Below are 22191 nucleotides of genomic sequence, written 5' to 3' on the forward strand. Positions count from 1 at the left end.
CTAGCCTAATTGTATCAGTTTGATCATGGCATTTTGTCTCAAAAATATGCATGACTATATGAATAACAGGTTATTTTTCTTCTTTATCTCTTCTTTTTTTTCACATAAAATAAGTCAGAGCTAGATTTTCCAGGGCTAACACATAGCTTTATTAGTCTTCTTCTAAATCTAACACAGTTAGTACAGAGTCCTCAGTGTCCAAATGGTTATACAACGTTCAACCTGATGTCCACATTTCTAGCTAGGAAGACGAAGAAAGGACAAACAAAAACGTGCAAAATATTCCAGTTACATTTTAATGTGGTTTCTTAAAACTTCTACATAATGTTGCTGCTTACAATGACCACTCATCTTTGCTACCCTATTTGCAAGGGAAGTGAATAATATATTCTTTATCCCAGGGTGCCACATAAATAGCTATAAGTCAGGCATTCTACTTCAAAGGAAGAAAGAGAGAGGAGAAATGATCATAGATGACTAGCAGTTTCACTTACATGACTAAATCCAAGACCAAGACAGATAAACTATGGTTCAACTTTCACATTTTAGAGTTATAATTCTATAATCTTTGCCTATAAAACATAATAAAACATTTAACCATGTGCACATATATATGTAACCTGCCTGTCAAATTTATGAATGTGAAAATCTAGCATAAAAAACACAATCTTTTTGATAGACGCAGCTTTTTAAAAATAACCTTTCCATGAGGCACTGAAGCTATAATATCTAAAACATTCCTAAAAAGGGAAGAAAAACGTACACACATCACAGAGCTCAGAACCTGCTATCAATTCCATTCACAGTGGCAGAATGGCTCTAATAGCAAAGACATTTATGAGTCATAAATTACCATTTATAAATGCAGTGTTTAGTGTTCATTTCAATGGACGACATATGGTCGCAACATTTCCAAATAGCTTGAACTGATAAATAGGCCACTGAAGTGGTTCAATTTGTTAAAATGCTAACACATTAACTCCTGCAGGAGTCGGGCTGCAGGTTTACATCTGAAATGCTGAGCACTGACTTTGAGACTGTAAGATGCCACCTTTGGAAACTGGGCCAGAATTTATAAAGTGGATCTTTTAGTCAATTTCTCATCATGATTTATATGATTCCAGACAAGGAAACTAAGGTATCGATCAAGAATCCCACTGATTTGCTTTCACATTTCAGAGTAAGACCACCTCAACACCAGCCATGTTCTATGGTTTTAGTTGAGGTGTTTTCCCCTTTTTTCATTAGTGTATGTTTGCAATAAATAAGAAATTTTTTTTGTATTAAATTCTTTTATTGGTACATTGTAGGTATACAACACAATTACATTTCTCATTGAGAATTGTACCTTTACATAATGCATCTTGGTTCTTATTTTTCCCCCATTCCTAGCCCTCCCTTCACGCCCTCCACCCTTCCCTATTTACAAAGACTTTATTTCCATTTTTTCCATTTCTCATCATTTTTTCCTTTCCCTTCTTTCCTTTCCCCTGCGCCTCCCACTACCCCTACCCTTTTGGACCCTTTATTCCTATTTTACATTATCGATTATTCATTCTAATCATTGGTACATTTTAGGTATACAATATAATGACATTCATCATTGGAAATTTGCACCTTTACATAGTCTCTCCTGGTTCTTATTTTTCAACCTTGCCCAACCCTCCCTTCAACCCCTCCAGTCCTCCCTATTTACAAAGATTTTGTTCCTATTTTTCCATTTTCTCATATTAATCCCATTCCCTTCTATCCTTTCCCCTAGCCCTCCCACTTCCTTCCCTTTTGCCCCTTTTCTTCCTATTTCACATTACCTATTATACATTTAGTCCTTATTTACACTTTCACTTTCTCACACCAGAGAAACTATTTGGTATTTACACATATGTGTCCTATTTATTTCACTTAAGAGTATTGCTTCAATGTGCATCCACTTAGCTATAAATGTCTCTAATTTCTCATTTTTTATGGCTGAATAGTACTCCATTTTATTAAAAAAGCCACATTTTCTTTATCCAGTCTCCTGTTGATGGGCATTTGGGCTGTTTCCAAGTTTTAGCTATTACAAACTGCACTGCTATGAACATGGGTGCACATATATCACTGTGGTATGATACTTTTAATTCTGTGGGGAAGATCTTCAGCAGTGGAATAGTGGGGTCAAATGGAATTTCCAGTCCTAGTTCTTTGAGGTATCTCCATACTGATTTCCACAGTGGTTGCACCAGTCTACACTCCTACCAGCAGTGGAGCAGGGTTCCTCTTTCCCCACAGCCCCACCAGCATTTGTTATTGGTTGATTTCATGATAGCAACCATTCTTTCTGGAGTGAAGTGGAATCTCAGGGTTGTTTTCATTTGCATCTCTCCAATGACCAGTGATGTTGAACATTTTTTCATGTATTTATTTGCTAATTCTACTTCTTTGTCTGAGAAATGTCTGTTCATTTCAGATGCCCATTTTTGGATTGGGTCTTTAAATTTGGGAGGTCTGATCTTTTTAAGTTCTTTATAGATTCGAGATAGTAGACCTTTGTCTGAGGAAGAGCAGGTGAAGATTTTTTCCCACATTGTGGGTTGTCTCTTCACACTGCTGGTGGTTTCCCTTGCTGTGCAGAAGCTTTTTAATAAGAAGAGATCCCATTTGTTGATTGTTTGTGCTAGTTCACAGGCAACTGAGGTTTTGTTCATAAAATCTTTTCCTACACCAATGTCTTCAAGGACTCTACCTAACCTCTGTTCCAACTGGTTCACAGTTTCTATATTAATATTTAGATCTTTAATCCATTTTGATTTTAGTTTAGTGCATGGTGAGAGACACAGGTCTAGTTTTAATCTTTGGCAAGTTGAAGCCCAATTTTTTCATCACCATTTATTAAAGAGGCTATCTTTCCTCCAGTGAGGGTGTTTGGCTCCTTTGTCAAAGATGAGATGGCTGAGTGTGTCTGGTGTTGCTTCTGCATCTTCTAATCTGTTGCACTGGTCCTCAGGTCTGTTTCTTTGCCAGTACCATGCTGTTTTTATCACACTAGCTTTGTAGTATAGTTTCAAGTTGGGGATTTTGATACCCCCTGCCACGTCTCTGTTACTTGGAATTGCTTTTGCCATTTTGGGTCTCTTTTTGTTCCAAATGAATTTTTGGACTGTTTTCTCAAGTTCTGTGAAGTATGCTGCTGGGATCTCAATTGGAATTGCATTGAATCTATATAGCAGTTTTGGAAGTATAGCCATTTTCACTATATTAATCCTTCCTACCCAGGAGCAGGGGATGTCTGTCCATTTTCTGATACCACCTTCAATCTCTCTTTTCAGAATGCTATAGTTTTCAGAGAAGTGGTCTTTGATTTCTTTTGTTAGGTTGATTCCTAGGTATTTCATTTTTTTGGATGCTATTGTGAAAGGAATTATTTGCCCTATTTCTCTCTCAGTGAGTCTGTCATTCATGTAGAGGAAAGCTGTTGATTTTTGTGTGTTGACCTTGTAACCAGCTACTTGACTGAATTTGGTTATTAAGTCTAGAAGACTTTTGGAGTAGTTCTTGGGGTCTTTTATATAGAGTATCATGTCATCTGGAAATAATGACAATTTGACTTCTTCATTTCCTATCTTTATTCCTTTTATTTCTTTCTCTTGTCTAATTGCTGTCGCTAATGTTTCCAAAACTATATTGAACAAGAGTGGTGATAGTGGACATCCTTGTCTTGTTCCTGATTTGAGTGTGAAGGATTTCAGTTTTTGACCATTTAGTATGATATTGGCTGTTGGTCTTTCATAGATGGCTTCTATCAGTTTGAGGTAGAGACCATCTATTCCAATTTTTTGTAGGGTTTTTGTCATAAGTGCATGATGGATTTTGTCAAATGCTTTTTCTGCATCTATGGAGAGAATCATATGGTTTTTGTCCTTGGCTCTATTGATATAGTGTATTACATTAATTGATTTTCGTATATTGAACCATCCCTGCATCCCTGGGATGAATCCCACTTGATCAGGGTGTATGATCTTCTTGATGATCTTCTGCATTCTGTTTGCCAGTATCTTCTTAAGGAGTTTTGCATCTATGCTCATTAGTGAGATTGGCCTATAGTTCTCTTTTTCAGTTGGGTCTTTCTCTGCTTTGGGGATCAAGGTGATGCTTGCTTCCAGGCATGAATTTGGGAGTATTGCTTCCCTTTCAATTTCATTGAAGAGTTTAAACAGTAGTGGCAGCAGTTCCTCTCTAAATGTCTTGTAGAATTCAGCAGTGAAGCCATCAGGGCCTGGGCTTTTCTTAGTTGACAAGTTTTTAATTACATTTTCAATTTCATTGGTTGATATTGGGTTGTTCAGAATTTTTAGGTCTTTTTCGTTCAACTTTGGAAATTCATATGTGTCTAGGAATCTGTCCATTTCTTTTATGTTGTCCATCTTATTGGCGTATAGGTTCTGGAAGTAGGTATTGATGATCCTCTGGATTTCTGCTAGGTCTGTTGTCATTTCACCCTTTTCATTCCTAATTGCATGGATTTGGGCCTTTTCTTTCCTTTTTCTGACAAGGTTGACTAAAGGTTTGTCAATTTTGTTGATTCTTTCAAAGAACCAACTCTTGGCTTCATTGATTTTTTGTATCAGTCTCCATTGCATTGATTTCTCCTCTGATCTTTATACTTTCCTCCCTTGTGTGAGCTTTGGGGTTGTCCTGCTCTTCTTTTTCTAGAAGCTTGAGGTGCAGCATCAGGTTGTTTAATTGTGCTTTCTCTGTTTTCCTAATATGCATATTCACTGCTATGAATTTCCCTCGTAAGACTGCTTTCATTGTGTCCCATAGATTCCGATATGTTGTATTGTCATTGTCATTTAATTGAAGGAACTGTCTGATTTCTTCTTTAATTTCCTCTGTGCCCCATTGGTTATTCAGAAGTGTGTTGTTCAATTTCCATGTGTTTATGAAATTTTTGAGTTTCTTTTGCTATGGATCTGCAATTTCATCACACTATGGTCTGATAATATACAGGGGATAACTTCAATACCTTTGCACTTACTTAAACATGTTCTATGTGTGAGTATGTGGTCCATTATGGAGAATGAGCCATGTGCAGCTGAGAAGAATGTGTATTCTGATTTTGTGGGGTGGAAGACTCTGTAAATATCTGTTAAGTTCATTTGTTCAAGAGTTCCATTGAGTTCTAGTATTTCATTTCTTATTTTTAGTCTAGTTGATCTATCTATTTGTGACAATGGGGTGTTGAGGTCCCCCACTACAATTGTTTTAGTGCATATATGACTTTTCATGTCCGTTAGTATTTGTTTTATATAGTTGGGCACACTAGTGTTTGGTGCATAGATATTTATGATTGTCATCACTTCCTCCTGGATTCTTCCCTTTACAAGGATTTAGTGTCCTTCTCCTTCTCTCTTCATCAGTGTTGGTTTGAAATCTACTTGATCCGCCAAGAGGATAGCTACTCCTGCTTTTTTTCAGGTTCCTATTGCAGGCAGTATTGTTTTCCACCCTTTAACTTTCAGTCTATGAGTTTCCTTTTGAATTAAGTGTGTTTCTTGTATGTAGCATATTGTTGGATTTTGGTTCTTGACCCATTCTGCCAGTCTATTTCTTTTGATTGGTGAATTGAGACCATTAACGTTGATGGTTATAACTGAAACATATTGACTTGTCATTGCCATGACTTTTTCTTTTTGTTGGGTTCTCCCCCTTTCCATTTAATTTCTTGTCATGCCAGATGGGTTCATTCTGCTTTGCTTTCTGGGGTTGTGATCCTCAATGTCTGTTCCTAGGATATTGTGTAAAATTCTTTGGAGTGCCGGTTTGGTATTCACAAAGTTCCTAAGGCGCTCTTTGTCATAAAAGTATCTTATTTCTCCATCAATTTTGAAAGATAGTTTTGCAGGGTACATCAATCTGGTTTGGAGGTTGTTTTCTCTTAGGGCTTGGAATATGTCACTCCAAGCTCTTCTTGCCTTGATGGTTTGTGTTGAGAAGTCTGCTGTGATTCTGATGAGCTTTCCTTTGTATGTGATTTGTTTCTTTTCTCTGACTGCTTGTAGAACTTTGTTCTTCTGTTGTGTTTCTGGAATCTGAACAATTATATGCCTATGTGTAGATTTTTTTTTTATCAAGGCTATTTGGAGTCCTACATGCCTCACTTATCTGTATGTCAAGCTCTTTTCCCCTGCTTGGGAAGTTTTCTGCCATTATTTCTGTGAAGAAATTTTGTATGTAATCTGCACTCTTTCCTGTTTCTTCATTGAGCCCAGTCAGTCTTATGTTATTCTTTTTTGCATCATCTAGCAGCTGCTGGATTGATTTCTCATGTTCCCTTATAATTTTGAAGCAATTTTTCTTTTCCTGATCACTAATTGCAATCTTATCTTCTATATCTGAAATTCTGTCCTCACACTGGCTCATTCTGCTGTGTAGACTTTCAATGGAGTTTTTCATGTCCTTTAAATCTATTTGCATCTGTTTTATGGGTTCCATTTGTTTCTTATGTTGGGATTCCATCATGTTCCTGAACTCCTCTCTACATTTATTAATCATGTCTTGCACTAAGGACACAATTTCTCCTGTTATCTGAGAAATTATTTCTGCTTTCATTTTTTCCAGATCCCCTTTTGTTGCCAGTTCAGTGGGTCCAGGTGGTTGAGTATCAGAGTGTTCCATCTCATTTCCCTTTGTGGTTGCTGTAGAAGATCTGGAAGTCTGGTTTTGAGACTTATTTACGTGTTTCCTCATTTCGACTGGGGCGGGGGGCTATTAGTGCCTGCATGGATTATCTCCTCTGAGGTGGATGAGGTGGGACAGGGGCTGGGAGCAGCGGTAGGGATGGTGACCCTAAAGCCCTTTCCTGTGGGCTGGGAGCAGCCAGATGGATGGTGGCCAGGAAACCCTTTCCTCTGGACCAGGAGCAGTGGGATGGTGGCTCAGAAACCCCTCCCTCTGGGCCGGGAGCAGTGGGAAAGATAGTGGCCTGGAAGCCCTTTCCTCTGGGCTGGGAGCAGCGGGAGGGATGGTGACCAGGAAGCCCCTTACTCTGGACCAGGAGCAGTGGGACAATGGCTCAGAAGCCCCTACCTCTGGGCAGGGAACAGTGGGACTCAGTACCTTGTTCTAGTGGTCTGGTGTCCTCTGAGGCTTTGTAATGTGGAATCAGGTGGCTGCCTGTCTGCAGTGGGGTGATTCAGCATCTTCCTCGTGACTCAGGACCTTGGTCTGGTGGTCTGGTGTCCTCTGCGTCTTTGTAGTGTGGAATCAGGTGGCTGCTTGTCTGCAGTGGGGTGATTCAGCATCTTCCTCGTGACTCAGGACCTTGGTCTGGTGGTCTGGTGTCCTCTGCGTCTTTGTAGTGTGGAATCAGGTGGCTACCTGTCTGCAGCGGGGTGATTTGGTGTCTTCTGCATGACTCAGGACCTGGATAGGGCGTGCACAGATCTGCCTGTCTGCAGTGGGCTGATTTGGCCTGTGTTCCATGTGACTGGGGCCCTCGGTAGGGTGTGGGCAGACCTCAAGAAATATTTTAATCTTGGTAAATTGGAAGATTTACCCACGATTCTGGTGGCAGAGAGGGAACTATTTTGAAGTATTTCAAAGCTTTATGGTGTTGATAATTGTATCCTTTATAAGAAATTATTTTATCAGAACCTAACTTATTGGGTTTTTGTCAAGATATAAATGATCGGAAGGAAGGGAATTATGCAAGTCAAACTGCATCTAGTCTTATACTTTAGAGAAGATCAATCATCAACTCCAACCCCATTAGTTACCTTACTCCATCTAAACAGGGAGAACTGAAAAGTTTGTGAACTTCTTGAGTCTGAGAATATGCTTCCTAAAATTGTGACCTAACCATAGACTTACAGAATGCATCCCTTCCCTCTAAACCTTACCAAAACATTACTTAAAGTTTATTTACTGGAGTTCCTTTTATATAGTATATTGTCCAATTTCCAACAAACATTTCAAGGCATACCAAAAGTCAAGGAAAAAAAATGAAGAGAGAGTGTTAGGTATTTCAGAGCCCCCACAGAGCAAGACCCCTCTTCTCCTTTCCCCCTGCCCCACTCCGGCTACAGAGAATAGGGAACTTCCACATAACTAAGGCATGACCTCTATTTGTCAGTGACTCTATGCCTAGTTAAGGACTTTCTGCCCCACCAGTTTCATGGTCAGATGTTCCAGTAAGATAGGGGCTTCCTGAAAATGGTTACTCCATTCCCCCAGCCAAAACCTGTTGCTACATACCCTAGTCCCAATCACCCACCCCCACCAATGGACTAGTGCTCTTACACCTGCAAAACCCTATATAAGCCTCCAGCTCAGCCCATGCAGTTTCTGGTCTCCATCTTGTGAGTCAGCCCAGCAGGCTGCAGACTTCCGCCCCAATAAAGGCTTGCTACTTGAACGCCAGTGTGTGCCCCCTTCTTCGGCGACCCTTTCAGAGAGAGCATACACAGACTCCGAGATGGAAGGAGATTAGAATTATGAGGCTAAGATTTTAAAATAATTGTTTAGTAGGCTAAGAACTCACATGAAAAAGTAGACAACATGTGTATTAGAAGCAGAGAGAGAGAGAGAGAAATGTCAAGACAGAATAAAAATGAAATTTTAGAAAAAATGCTGCAATAAAAATAATACTTTTGATAGGTAAGCAAATTTGATACAACTGAGGAAAGAATGCCTAAAATTAAACTAATGTAACTTACACAATAGAAAAAGGAAGTGGAAGAAAGTCTAGAAAAAACTGAAACAGAATATCCATGAACTGCAGGACAAACATAAAAAGTGTAACATATATGTAATAAGATTGTTAGAGGGGAGAAAAAGGAAAAGAAGTAATATTTGAAGCAAAATAATTTAGAATTTACTAAAATTAATCAGACATCAAACCACTACTCCAGAGTTCTCAGAGCATATCTTGAATGATAAATATCAAACTAACAATAACAATAAAAAAAACCCAATCAGTAATAGCCCTACTTAGACATATATTCAAATTGCAGAAAATCAGACACACCAAAAAAACAGACACAGTAAAGCTTACCTGAAACACATCTAAGAGTTATATACGTATTCCCTAGAAACCATGCAAGCAAAAAGAGAATGAAATATATAATATCTTAAATACAAGAATATAATTGTTGAAATTTTTACTTTAAACAAATGTCTGTTAGGGAAGCCAACCTTTCTTTCATTTTTATATGGGCATGTAAGTGCAATAAATGTATGTATAAGTATATAAGTAAAATCAGTGACAGCTACAATACAAGAGACAGCAGTGAAATCTTTGTTATTACAAGGTACTTGACCTAACTACTTATTAAACAGTATAGTGTTATTTCTAAGCATACTTGGACTATTTCTTTCTTGGTTATATATTTCTATTTTTTATTTTTAGTACTACATAGTTGTAGTACATAATGATTACATTCTTGTGGGAAGTTGGTACATGTTAGAATTCAGCAGTGAAGCCATCAGGGCCTGGGATTTTCTTGGTTGATAAGTTTTTAATTACATTTTCAATTTCATTGGTTGATATTGGGTTGTTCAGAATTTTTAGGTCTTCTTCATTCAACTTTGTTAATTCTTACATGTCTAGGAATCTGTCCATTTCTTCTGTGTTTTCCATCTTATTGGCTTATAGGTTCTGGAAGTAGGTATTGATGATTCTCTGGACTTCTGCTGGGTCTGTTGTAATTTCACCCTTTTCATTCCTAATTGCATGAATTTGGGTCATTTCTTTCCTTTTCCTGATAAGGGTGGCTAAGGGTTTGTCAATTTTGTTGATTCTTTCAAAGAACCAACTCTTGGTTTCATTGATTTTTTGTATTGTTTTCTTAGTCTCTATTGCATTGATTTCTGCCCTGATCTTTCTAATTTTCTCCCTTGTATGAGCTTTGGGTTTGTCCTGCTCTTCTCTTTCTAGAAGCTTGAGGTTCAGCATCAAGTTGTTTAATTGGGCTTGCTCTGTTTTCCTAATATGTGTATTCACTGCTATGAATTTCCCTCTTAAGACTGCTTTCATTGAGTTCCATAGATTCCAATATGTTGTATTGTCATTGTTATTTATTTGAAGGAACTGTCTGATTTCTTCTTTAATTTTCTCTGTGACCCATTGGTTTTTCAGAAGTGTGTTGTTCAATTTCCATGTGTTTGTGAAGTTCTTGCAGTTTCTTTGGCTGTTGATCTCCAATTTCATTGCACAATGGTCTGATAATATACAGGGGGTAACTTCAATTCCTTTGCACTTATCTAAATATGTTCTGTGAGTAAGCAATTTGTCTATTTTGGAGAATGACCCATGTGTAGATGAAAAGAATGTATATTCTGATTTTGTGGTATGAAACACTCTGTAAACATCTCTTAAGTTCATATGTTCAAGAGTTCAATTGAGTTCTAGTATTTCATTGCTTGTTTTTTGTTGTTTTGATATATTTATTTGTGACAATGGGGTATTGAGGTCCCCCACTACTATTGTATTAGTGCTCATATGGGTTTTCATGTCCATTAGTATTTGTTTTATATAGTTTGGTGCACTAGTGTTTGGTGCATTGATATTTATGATTGTCATCTTTTCCTCTTGGATTGTTCCCTTTACAAGGATATAGTGTCCTTCTTTGTCTCTCTTAATCAGTGTGGGTTTGAAATCCACTTGGTCTGCAAAGAGGATAGCTACTCCTGCTTTTTTTCAGGTTCCCATCGCATAGAGTATTGTTTTCCACCCTTTAACTTTCAGTCTATGAGTTTCTTTTTGAATTAAGTATGTTTCTTGTATGCAGCATATTGTTGGTTCTTGCTTCTTGACCCATTCTGCCAGTCCATTTCTTTCCATTGGTGGGTTGAGACCATTAACATTGATGGTTATAACTGATAGATATTGAGTTATCATTGTCATGACTTTTTGTTTGTTTGTTTGATTCTCCCCTTTGCTTTTAATTTCTTGTTGTGCCCAGTGGATTCATGTTGCTGAGCTTCCTGGGGTTGTGATCCTCACTGTCTTTTCCTTGGATTTTGTCTAAAATTTTTTAGAGTGCTGGTTTGGTATTCACGAAGTTCTTACAGTGCTCTTTGTCATCAAAGTATCTTATTTCACCATCAATTTTGAAAGATAGTTTTGCAGGGTACATCAATCTGGGTTGGAGGCTGTTTTGCTTTAGGGCTTGAAACACATCACTCCAAGCTTTTCTTGCCTTGAGGGTTTGCACTGAGAAGTCTGCTGTAATTCTGATGGGCTTTCCTTTGTATGTGATTTGTTTCTTTTCTCTAACTGCTTGTAGAATTTTGTTCTTCTGTTGGGTTTCTGGAATCTTAACGATTACCTGCCTATGTGTAGGTATTTTTTTGATCAAGGCTAGTTGGAGTCCTATATGCCTCACTTATCTGTATGTCAAATTCTTTTCCTGTGTGGGGGAAGTTTTCTGCCATCACTTCTGTAAACAGTTTTTTTATGTCATCTGCGTTCTCTCCTGTTTCTTCATTGACTCCAATCAGTCTTATGTTATTTTTCTCTGCATTGTCTAGCAGCTGCTGGATTGATTTCTCGTGATCCCTTAAAATTAAAAAAAAATTTTTTTTTCCTGGTCACTAATTGCAATCTTATCTTCTATATCTGAAATTCTGTCTTCACATTGGCTCATTCTGGTCCACAGACTTTCCATGGAGGTTTTAATCTCCTGGAAATCTGTTTGCATCTGTTTCATGGATTTAATTTGTTTCCTATTTTGCGATTCCATCATGTTCCTCAGCTCCTCTATTTTTTTATCTGTGTCCTCTCCAGATTTATTAATCATGTCCTGCACTATAGGCACAATCTTTGCTGTTACGTGAGAAATTATTTCTGATTTCATTTTTTCCAGATCCTCTTTCACTACCAGTTCAGGGAGTCCAGGAGGTTGAGTATCAGAGTGTTCCATCTCATTTCCTTTTGGGGTTGCTGTAGGTGAACTGTCAGTCTGGTTCTGAGGCTGGTTTACCTGTCTTCTCATTTTGACATGGGGGGCAGGGGTGGTGTTCCCGGTGCCTGCGCAATTCACCTCCTCTGTGCTGAGAGCCTTGGCATGCCTACCCAGAAGCCTCCTCCTGCCTGGGAGCCATGATGTGCCAACATGGAAGTCTCTTATTGCATTGTGATGTAACTCTGTTTACATCTTTTCTTCTGGAGGACTCATGTATATGTGCCAGAAATGTAGTAAGTTATTAATAAATGCTTGACATTGAATTAGATGATTAATAAATTATATTTGATTTCTATTCATCTGATCAAACGTTTTGGCATCAGGGACATCTATTAATTCAAATTCAAACTTTATGAGAAAGTTATTAATGATAGAGAAGAAATCAAACAGATGTACTGGTTTTAAGAAGGAAGGCACATAGTGCTGTATTTCCGAGTGTAAGACTCCAGTATAGACTAGGTCACCGTCTAACATCTGTGTGCCTTGAGTAAGTTGCTTTATCTCTTTATAAGAAAGGCTATGCTTGTTATGAGAACAGTTATTCTCTTATAGTCAGTGTTCATAAACTCTTAGCTATTTTACTATTTTTAGGAATTTATTTTACTCTTTATGCTCTATCTGATGTACTGTGAAATCACTGAAGACTTCCTGGGTTCATAACATAGTTTGCAAGTACCTTTGAGAAGTAAAGATAGTCAGTCAGCACAGTGTTTTCCCAATAGGAATCCAATTAGGAAGTTCTTGATATTTTAGCATTGAATTTACACATGATATTCAACTAGTGACATGTATTTGAAAAAATCCACTAACCTTTTTGATAATTTGTAGTATTGCCTTTTAAAGAGCTTATATGATGTACAAGATATAATTTTGTGAAAATTTATGTGTAAATAATTTAGGCCAGAGAATTAGACCCTAAAAGAAAGTTACAATGTTTAACTAAAAATACCCTAGAGGGGTAAATTAAATATTTACTAGACGGATGTGCTAGGCTTAGTTAAATGAAACTTTAAAACTGTGCCTATAACAAAATTGTGATAAAAATAAGAATCATGCTTAGAAGAGAATAGGAAGGAAGAACAGGCTATGATGCAGCCTGGCAGAGAGGCTCCACTTCTATTTCCAGTTGTGCATGTTCTTTTGTAAGAGACCTTTCAGTGAATGACTTGGATCCCCTTGACTTCTTTTTCTTACTGGATTGAGAGACTGCTGTTGTGGTCTGTTTGACTTCACTTGTAAAACTCTTTTTGTGCTTTAGAGGAGAATGGTGATTTTTTACTCTGTAGAACTAACTCCAATACATAACCATACTTCTCATCCTCTGTCCTCCAAGAAAGAATACTTCCTGTAAGTAGAATAATCAACTTTGGTGTCAGTTCACTCCAATATCTATGTCAAAAACAACTGTACTTTGTAGCTTTATGACAACAGCAGCAATAAATTTAATAAGAGATCGTAAAAGGAAAGAAGAGAAAAAAATCTAAGTTGCTCATCTTCCTATGGGAGATTGGGGTGAAAATTTCATTATGTCCAGCTGTATCTCATACAAAAGGAAAATTAATTCTTATAAGAACAAAATGAAACTACAACAGATGAAGCACAGTACTTGGAGCATGAGAAAGATACACTGAGGGAGGAACCTCCTTCCAAGTCAGCCATAGGGAGAATATGAAAACCAGCAGGAAAGAGGCCTCCTTCCCCACAACACTCCTTTCTCTCCATGACATTGAAGTACTGGCCATATCTCATAGGGAAACTAGGTCAAGTCATACCTGACACGTGTATCTAATAAAGTTGTAGGAGTACCCTGAAGATAAGTAGTCCTTGGAAAAAGTATAAAACATTAATGACTTGTGTAAGAGAGTAGTTATTTATATGGTCACACTATACTGGTGATAACAGAACTAATTGTAGTGTTTATATACCAACAAGCAGATGTAAGGCAGAAACATTCACTGTTCCATCAACTGGATGAAAGAACTACAGAATGACAAACAGCTGCATATTTGGGAACATCTAAACTCTCCATAGTACAGTTTCTAATTTTTAACAATAGATTTCCGTGCAGAGCCAGAGCATATGCCACTTAAGGAAACTGGTTTCTATTAACACCTTCAGTTTTTACAAAATATTATGAGATTAGCCAGAATTCTCACTCTCTATTTGAATATCTGTTTTGGAGGAACTTTCAATTGTTTCTAAAATAAACAAAAATGTACTGTACCTTGTGTGAGCAAATCTTTACCATTATTCAGGCTGTTCTATAAAGTTTTATGTCATGAGCCCTTAATTACTGAATGAGTCCAATAAAGGTTCAGTCATGGAAATGACATGTAGCTTCTCCTGGAACAATTAAATAAAATAAAAATTAAGTAAAATGAAAGTATGAGTTGCCACCTCATGCTAAAATGTAAGCTCTACATTTTCAGAGATATTTTTGATTATTTTTAATTATCACTCTAACTCCCATGTGCATAGAACTAAATTTATAGAAGCACATTATATGCTCAGTACTTGCCTACAAATTGAATTATGAACTCAATATCTTTTAAAATGTACTGGAATGAAACTTGTCCTGGAATAACTACCATCTGCACAAAAGTGAAGTAAAACAAAACAACAGCAAAAAACCAACTGATATTTTAATTCCAGAGTACTAGGTTACTGGAACTGAAGGATCTCAATTACATCTTTAGAAAAGGCAAGGGCTCTCTATTTATTAGGAATCTAAATCCAATGCAAGGCAATATTTCTTCTCTGCACTTCCCTCAGTAATTAGGTGCTGTCTCTGCCTTCAGGCTAGCTCAATGCTTATGTCCTTAAGATGTGGACTAGATGTTCCTGTGAATGCTTCCTGGCTTTAGTCCATTAGCCATCCTTTTCCTAGATTCCAATATAGACTAGATTCCTTCACTTACTGAAAGAATATCCTTGACCTTGGTTGTGCCACATGATGTTCATACCTTGCATGTTTCCCTTGGCCTTCTAACTCTGCAGTCTTCACAGGTTCAACAGCCCTCGGAGGCAATTCTGGGCTGTAGTTTTCTATAGCAGAAATTCCTTTCTATCTCATAGCTATTTCTGATCTGTGCATGCTTATCTAAAAATGCTGCTTTAACATAATAACTCCTTAAAATCTTTCAGTGGATCCTTATTGGGAGGATGTTTTAATCATAATGTTCTTGCTTCTTACAACTTCTATAAACAAACTTTGTCATTCTAATATTTCTTTATTTTTTGAGAGTACAATCATGGCCTTCTGTCTAATTTAGAACTTCTCGACTTTCTCAGGAATAGTTATATTTATTGCCAATCTCATGAAAACATTGAGTCATCCATCCCATCATTTTTTTTTAAATTGAGATAAAATTCTCCAAAGTGAAATGCACAAGTCTTAACTGTATTTTTCTTTTTTTTTGGTATTAAGAATCAAACTCGGGTCCTTGCACTTTTGATGCAAGCTGCAGAACCACTGAGCTAAATCTCTGGCCTATTAACTGTATTTTTCACTGTGCTTTTGTAAATGAAAACACCTGTAAAATTCACATTATTATCAAGATAGCTAACATTTTCATCCCAGAAAAGTCCCCTAGTAGGAGAACAGCTAACATAGCTGTTGATTTCACCCCAGAAAGCTAACGTTTCACCCCAGAAAGTCCCCTAGAAGGACAATACACCTTCCCATCATCCTCATTGAGAACTGTTCTGAGTGCTATCATCATAAATTAGGTTTTTCTATTCTAAACTTACACAAGTAGGGTATAAGAATGAAAACCCTTCTGTGTCCAGCCATTTTCACCCCATGAATACATCAGCAGGGTATATATTTGTATTGCTGGGTAATATACCTTAGTTTATCTGTACTATAATTTATTCATTCTCCTATTGACAAACATTTGCATTGTTTTCAGTTTTCACCTATTATAAATAAAGCTAGCCAGATATGGTTGTGCACACCTCTAATGCCAGTACTCTGGGATCTGGGATAGAAGGATCTCAAGTTTGAGTCCAACCTGTAATGACATAGAGAAATTCTGTCTCAAAATTTAAAAAAGGCTGGGGATGTGGTCAGTGTGGAAGTCCTAGGTTCAATCCTTGATATAACACACACACACACACACACACACACACACACACACACACACACACATATACAGGCTGCTCTGAACATCTCTGCACAAATTTTTCTGAGAATATCATTTGCAAATCTCATAAATACATGAATGGAATTTTTGGATCATAGGGTAGGTATAATTTTTAAAGAAGGTGACAAACTCTTTACTGAAGCAATTTTACTATTGGTAGAGTTCTAACTTCACCACTAGAGGATTCCTAATTTCTGCTTATCTTTAGCATGTTCATGGACATATTTTTTTAATCAAGTTAGCTGCTCCTGTGGATATGAACTTGCATCTTTAATATACATTTCCTAGATAACTAAAAAATGTGAGAACATTTTTATGGGCTTAATGACCATTCAGTTTTTTTGTTCTTTCCTATGGGCAAAATGTTCAGGTTTCACCCCTTATAATGATGTATGCTAAAATGGAATTTTATGTGTCCTTTATTGGAGTGGAAAAATTTCCTTAGTTTTTTGAGGATTTTCATAATGAATTTTGTGAAAATTGTTTTTTTGTATCTATTGAGATACCAATACAATTTTTATCTTTTTTACTGTTAAAACAGGAAATTACATAAATTCTTTTCATGAATAAACCTTGCATAGTTGATCTATACAACACAGCTAAGTTACTATTATCCATTTTATATAGCACTACATTCAATTCACAAATGCTGTTTTGGGGATTTTTGTTTCAGTGTTCATGACACATATTGGTCATACTTTTTCTGCAAATTTGGCACTAGTTTTATGATCACCTCCTGTTATAAATTGTTGAAGGCCCCCTCCTCATCTACATTATGGAAGTATTTGTTAAAGGGTTTTTACCTCTTTCATAAATGCTTGAGAAAATTTGCTGCTCTTTTTTCTAGTAACCAGACTTATTACTTGAATCAGCTTTACTTCCATCTACCCTCCAATAAAGGCAAAATAAATGAGATCATTGTTATAGAACACTGTACATCTGGACTGCAGTCCGGTGATTCCTGTGAAATGCAAAACACTGTGAGGTTAAACCATATGATTGATTGACCCTCCTGCCATAGAAGAGTTTCTCAGTCACAGCAGGGGAAGAGAGAACCCAAACTGAGCCAGGTGAATTCTCTGAATTAAGGGAAGGGACTAAGAGACCAGAAAGACCATAGTGGCTAGAGCTCACAACATATCAGAGAAGAGAGAACTTCAGAGAGAGAGAGAACTGTGAAGGGCTCCCCTCAGGTATTTAGCAGAGTGTGATCAGTGAATTTGTGTGGAGAAATTATGCAAGATCAAGAAGATAAGAATGCTTGGTTCTGACACAAGGTGGGGCACTGGTTTCTACAAGCCACACCAAAAACCTTCCTGGTTCACAGGGTGTTGGGCCTTGCTTCAGTAATGTGAATTAATTAACCCCAGGGTGAATGCTGCCCTGGTCCCATTCCTACATTGTTGTTGATTATACTATGCTGATTGTTTAAGATTTTAAAAAGAACTGATAAAAGAAAATATTTTTCCTATCATTCATTTGAAAGTATTTCTTAAATATTTTCTTTGTAATGTCATCTGATTTTTTCTCTCAAAATTTGGTAATACTTTAGGTATCATTTTGTTATAAATTTCACCTTTAATTCTGGTTTGCCAAAGTAAGTGTTCCGTTACATTGTTAATAATCATTTCTGTTTTTATTGCACCTATGCTAATATCTGAATCCGAGTCTAGCTCATTGTCATTTTTCATTTCAAGATTCTAAGCTCCACACTGTGTCCCTCTACAGTGAACACTCAAAATTTCTTCTACCTGGTGTCTGAAGTTAGACCTAGCTGAGTTCTGATAGCTATGTGAAGATCAAGTAATTCTTTATCCCTAGCTATGTTCACCTAAGTTTGGAATGAACTTATGTTTCATCTCCCTCACCTTGGAACCACAAGCAATATAGAAATCAAAATCCAATGGAGCAAGTTAGGGCTTTCTTGGCTTCAATGTGTTTGGAATCATAGAAGACATTCCTCCTGTACAGAAGCCTCTCCTCATTATATGCATGCATTGCTTAATGATGGCACATGTTCGGGGAAATGTATCTGGGTGATTTGTTGTGTGTGAATATTATACAATATAATAATGAGATGGCTATGATATCACTAGGTGATATAATCTTAAGGGAACACTTTGTACATTCAGTTCACCATTGTCAGCAATGTAGTTCTGTGTCTTAAAAGTATACTTTAAATACACCAAGAAAGTTGGCTTCCTTATGGAAACTTCAGCTATTAAAACAAAGTCATGTTACTTGCATTTTCTTTCCTTCCACCTTCCCTCATCCACTGTTTTAATCATGGTATATATGCACTTTTTTATGCGGCAGGTCATTGAATAAATAATGCTTTCATTTTTTACTTATTTATAATGAAAGTGAAAGTTAAATTTACGTATTTTTAAAGATGGATAAGACATTTGTCATTAGTAATAATTATCTTTGTTTAAGCTCTGCTAAGCTTATCTGGTTTCTGAGTCATTGCAGAAGAAAATATCTTATGTTTTCGTGTCCATAAGTTGGTATCTTCCAGAAGATTCTATGCCAGTCAAATTCCTAAGGAATCACTATTTTCATCAAGCAGAATCTTTATTTAAACTAACATATGTTCCCTTTCTGAAAAAAAAAAAACCCTTAAAAAGGTTATCAAATTTGCTTTCAGTAGCTATCATCCCTTTTTCTATTTTAATCTAACAAGCTATTTTATCTTGGAAAATTTACACATTTTTCTTCAGGCTACATTTTCACACCAGTGAAATGAAAATTTTGTCAGATGTTCTTTAATATTTCTCTTGGTTATGATAATGAGACACTGCAGCTCTATAGTTTTAAATTTTCTAAATAAGGAAGAAATCATTTAGCAGATAAATAAATACATAATAGTTATTACCCTTCTCCTACTCACTGTGTATCTTATTATGTAGTCAAAGAAGACTAAATACTCTCTGGATGAAAAATTTCATACATGTTGTTGAAAGTATGAGAACAGTTCTGAATACTGCACATTTTTGGATTGTGAAAATCTTGAACCCCTTGGTATAATCACGAAACCCAAGGAGTTGCAAGATACTAGCCAAAGTAATCCTAATCAATCAAAGGCTACTCTTTCATGTCCTTCCCTTCCCAGTCCCAATGCATTTCAACCAGGAGACCAATTCAAGAAGTGCTAACAGTCGTTAAGCCATAAATATTATCACTTTTTAAATATTTGACAGGAGGTTGCTAAAAAGTAAAAATGACAGGTCCACTCATGCACATGTACAGAGATTATATTTTCTTCCTTTATATTCCACATCATTTTCTCATCATAGGCTCTATTGTAGCAGGCAGTGGAGATGAGCAAGTGCAAATTAAAAGCATTTGCTATTTCCTGGAGCCTCAATTATGCTCCAAACCTAAATTAAGAAAAGCCCAGGTGGTGGAGCATGGCTGGATTGATCTGGTCTACCCTTGTAGCAAAAATTTAACATCTTAATGGGGCTGTCTCCAATACAGCTCACCAAAGAGAGAAGATGACTTGGAGTAGGAGAGAAATGGACAGCCTGAGATCTATTTAGCCCCAAGCATCCAACTTCCCTCTATGATGGGTCCACAAAGCTGCTGTGAAAATGATGTCTCCTTCAGCCCAGGGAGCCAGGCAGCACAGAAGGAAAGAGAGATGGTGTGAAGCCACCAGGGTACATTCCCTTTGTACTCTGGTGTGGCTGGCAGGTATCTAACAATCATTCTCCAAGTTTAACCTTTTCCTGATTCAATAATCCTAAAGTTTACTAAAATCCTGCAGAAGTTTGCTTTATTTTTCTATCAGTATCCTCAATTTGTATTCTGGGAACCACCTACTTTCCAGTTTTCTGTGGTGATATTAAAGTACACAAAATCTTAGGCTCTACTGGTAGACTTACTGAGTCAAGGATAAAGATTTGGTGAAAGATGTATATCTTTAAAAACTTCCTCTGCATATGTCCTCATGCTTACTTTTCCAACCATGAACAATAGCAGCAACAACATGCTTTCTGGTACTATACAGATTTTCCTTAAAGAAATGAAAATACACTTACTCTCCTACAAATGTAAAATCCCAAACCCCATCAGTTACTGTATATTTTATTTCTACTCCAATTCAATTCTATTTTATATTCAAGGTAATAATATAATCATCATGTGCTATACAAATGATAGAAATTATAAACTTATCCAAATATATGTGTATATATATATAATAGATTAATGGTTAGATCTACATATATATGCGCATACAAATGCATAGTTATATAACTAGTCTACATACACACATACATATAAGAGATTAATATATTTACACATATATACAAATATATATAGCTCTATATATTTAGATGATATATATATCACATTATATAAAACCATTGAAATTATTTTGTAATACTGGAGGTAAAACCCAGATCCTTGATATTTAGCTATGTCTAAGTCTTTCTTTCATTTTTACTTTGAGACAAAGCCTCACTAAGTGCTGATGGGCTCAAAAATGCAATCCTCCTACCTCAGCCTCCCACAATGCTTATCCATTGTATTTTATCCATACAGTTCCTTAGATTTTACTAATGTACATAGCAATACTAACAGGATCTTTAGAGTATCCCATGGATGCAAAGCATAGTCTTATGCCTATATTAGTACCAATAAATTAACTTCTCTATAATTGAATTAATTATCCTTACAGAATTGCCCCTTCTAAACTTGATGATACAATAGCATGAGGAGCCAAAGATAGTTGAGCACCAGTACAAATTTCCAAATAACAAGAAGTATAATATTATTTTTTCGAAGTATTGCTTCCCAGGTATAAAGACCTCTCAACTGGAAGATCCTAAAGTCAAATTATTAGCAGTCAATTTGTAAGTAGTTCATCATGAATGTGTAGTATGAGGTGCAGATCACATTTCACTTTTATGCCTTTCTATAATTGCACTTTGGTGCAATAGGATAATTGTTGGAAAGAAGCATTATGTACTGGAAAGCATCTCCTAATTGGCTTTGTAACTGATTCTTCAAAATTCCTTCCTTTATATACCAGCCCAACTATTTGTGAGTGATGGCAAATCCAATGAATTACATCATCACCATGAACTAATTGATGTACTCCTTTTGTTGACAAACATGTTTCTTGACCAGAAACAATACAGTCTGGGAAATTATGGTGGTAAATAAACCATTCAACTAGGCCACGAGCAGTATTGTTGGCAGATGGTAGGTCGCTTAAAATCTGTATTCAATATAAGTGCAACCCAAGTATGGACAAATGATTGTCTAATCTATGATGTGTGGTTTCAAGTAAAATTGTCCTGCCAACAGATGTCTAGCTGGTCAAGTAGTATACAGTGTTGGTCTCCTCATATTTTGATCTTGGGGACCCAAGGACACACAAAATTAAGGGCTATATTAAAGAGTTATCTTTTTGGCCAATTCTTGAGAAACCAATGAGCATTTTTATGGGATATTAAATTTTTAAATTCTACACATTTCCCAAAATTTCAAATCTTTCACCCATAACTCATGTAATCATATTCCTTCTTACTTTTTGATCATCCTACCAATCTGTTGGCAATGCCTGTAACCTCATATAAATTCATTACACTGGCAAGGAAGTTTGCGTATATGCTTGGCTTTCCTTTTTCATTGTCTTTAGGGTCACGTTTGATTGTGATTATAATGATGTAGTTGGGCATTTCAGCTATGTCATCATTTTTTAAAGACAATCTATATACTACAGTTTAGTCTGTTCTTCCCCAATAACTGGTCATTGAAAGCTATCCATGAGGCTGTGAACATGGTATGACAGAGAGTTGGCAGCAGAGAATGAGGAGCTGCCCTGCAAGGAAGATTGACCCTCTGGGCAGTTTACTTATGTATGTCCTTGAGATCAATCTCATGTCTACCACTTTTGTGTAATGCTGTGATGTAATGTTACTAAGCCAACCCAAACTTATGGCTTAATAGCTCAGATAACATCTAGTCATGAAGTGTTATTCAGTCAACAAGTCACTTAGATTTTCTATGTTCTGGAGTTAATTTTCTAAGGCTCATTAAAAAGCCTGAAGCTTTTTTTCTAAAGCAGCTGTTCTTGGAGCATTGTCATG

This window comes from Heterocephalus glaber, unplaced genomic scaffold, assembly GCF_053883595.1.
Source record: "Heterocephalus glaber isolate CG9 unplaced genomic scaffold, H.glaber_assembly_v1.0 deba00000331, whole genome shotgun sequence".
In the NCBI taxonomy this organism is placed as follows: domain Eukaryota; kingdom Metazoa; phylum Chordata; class Mammalia; order Rodentia; family Bathyergidae; genus Heterocephalus; species Heterocephalus glaber.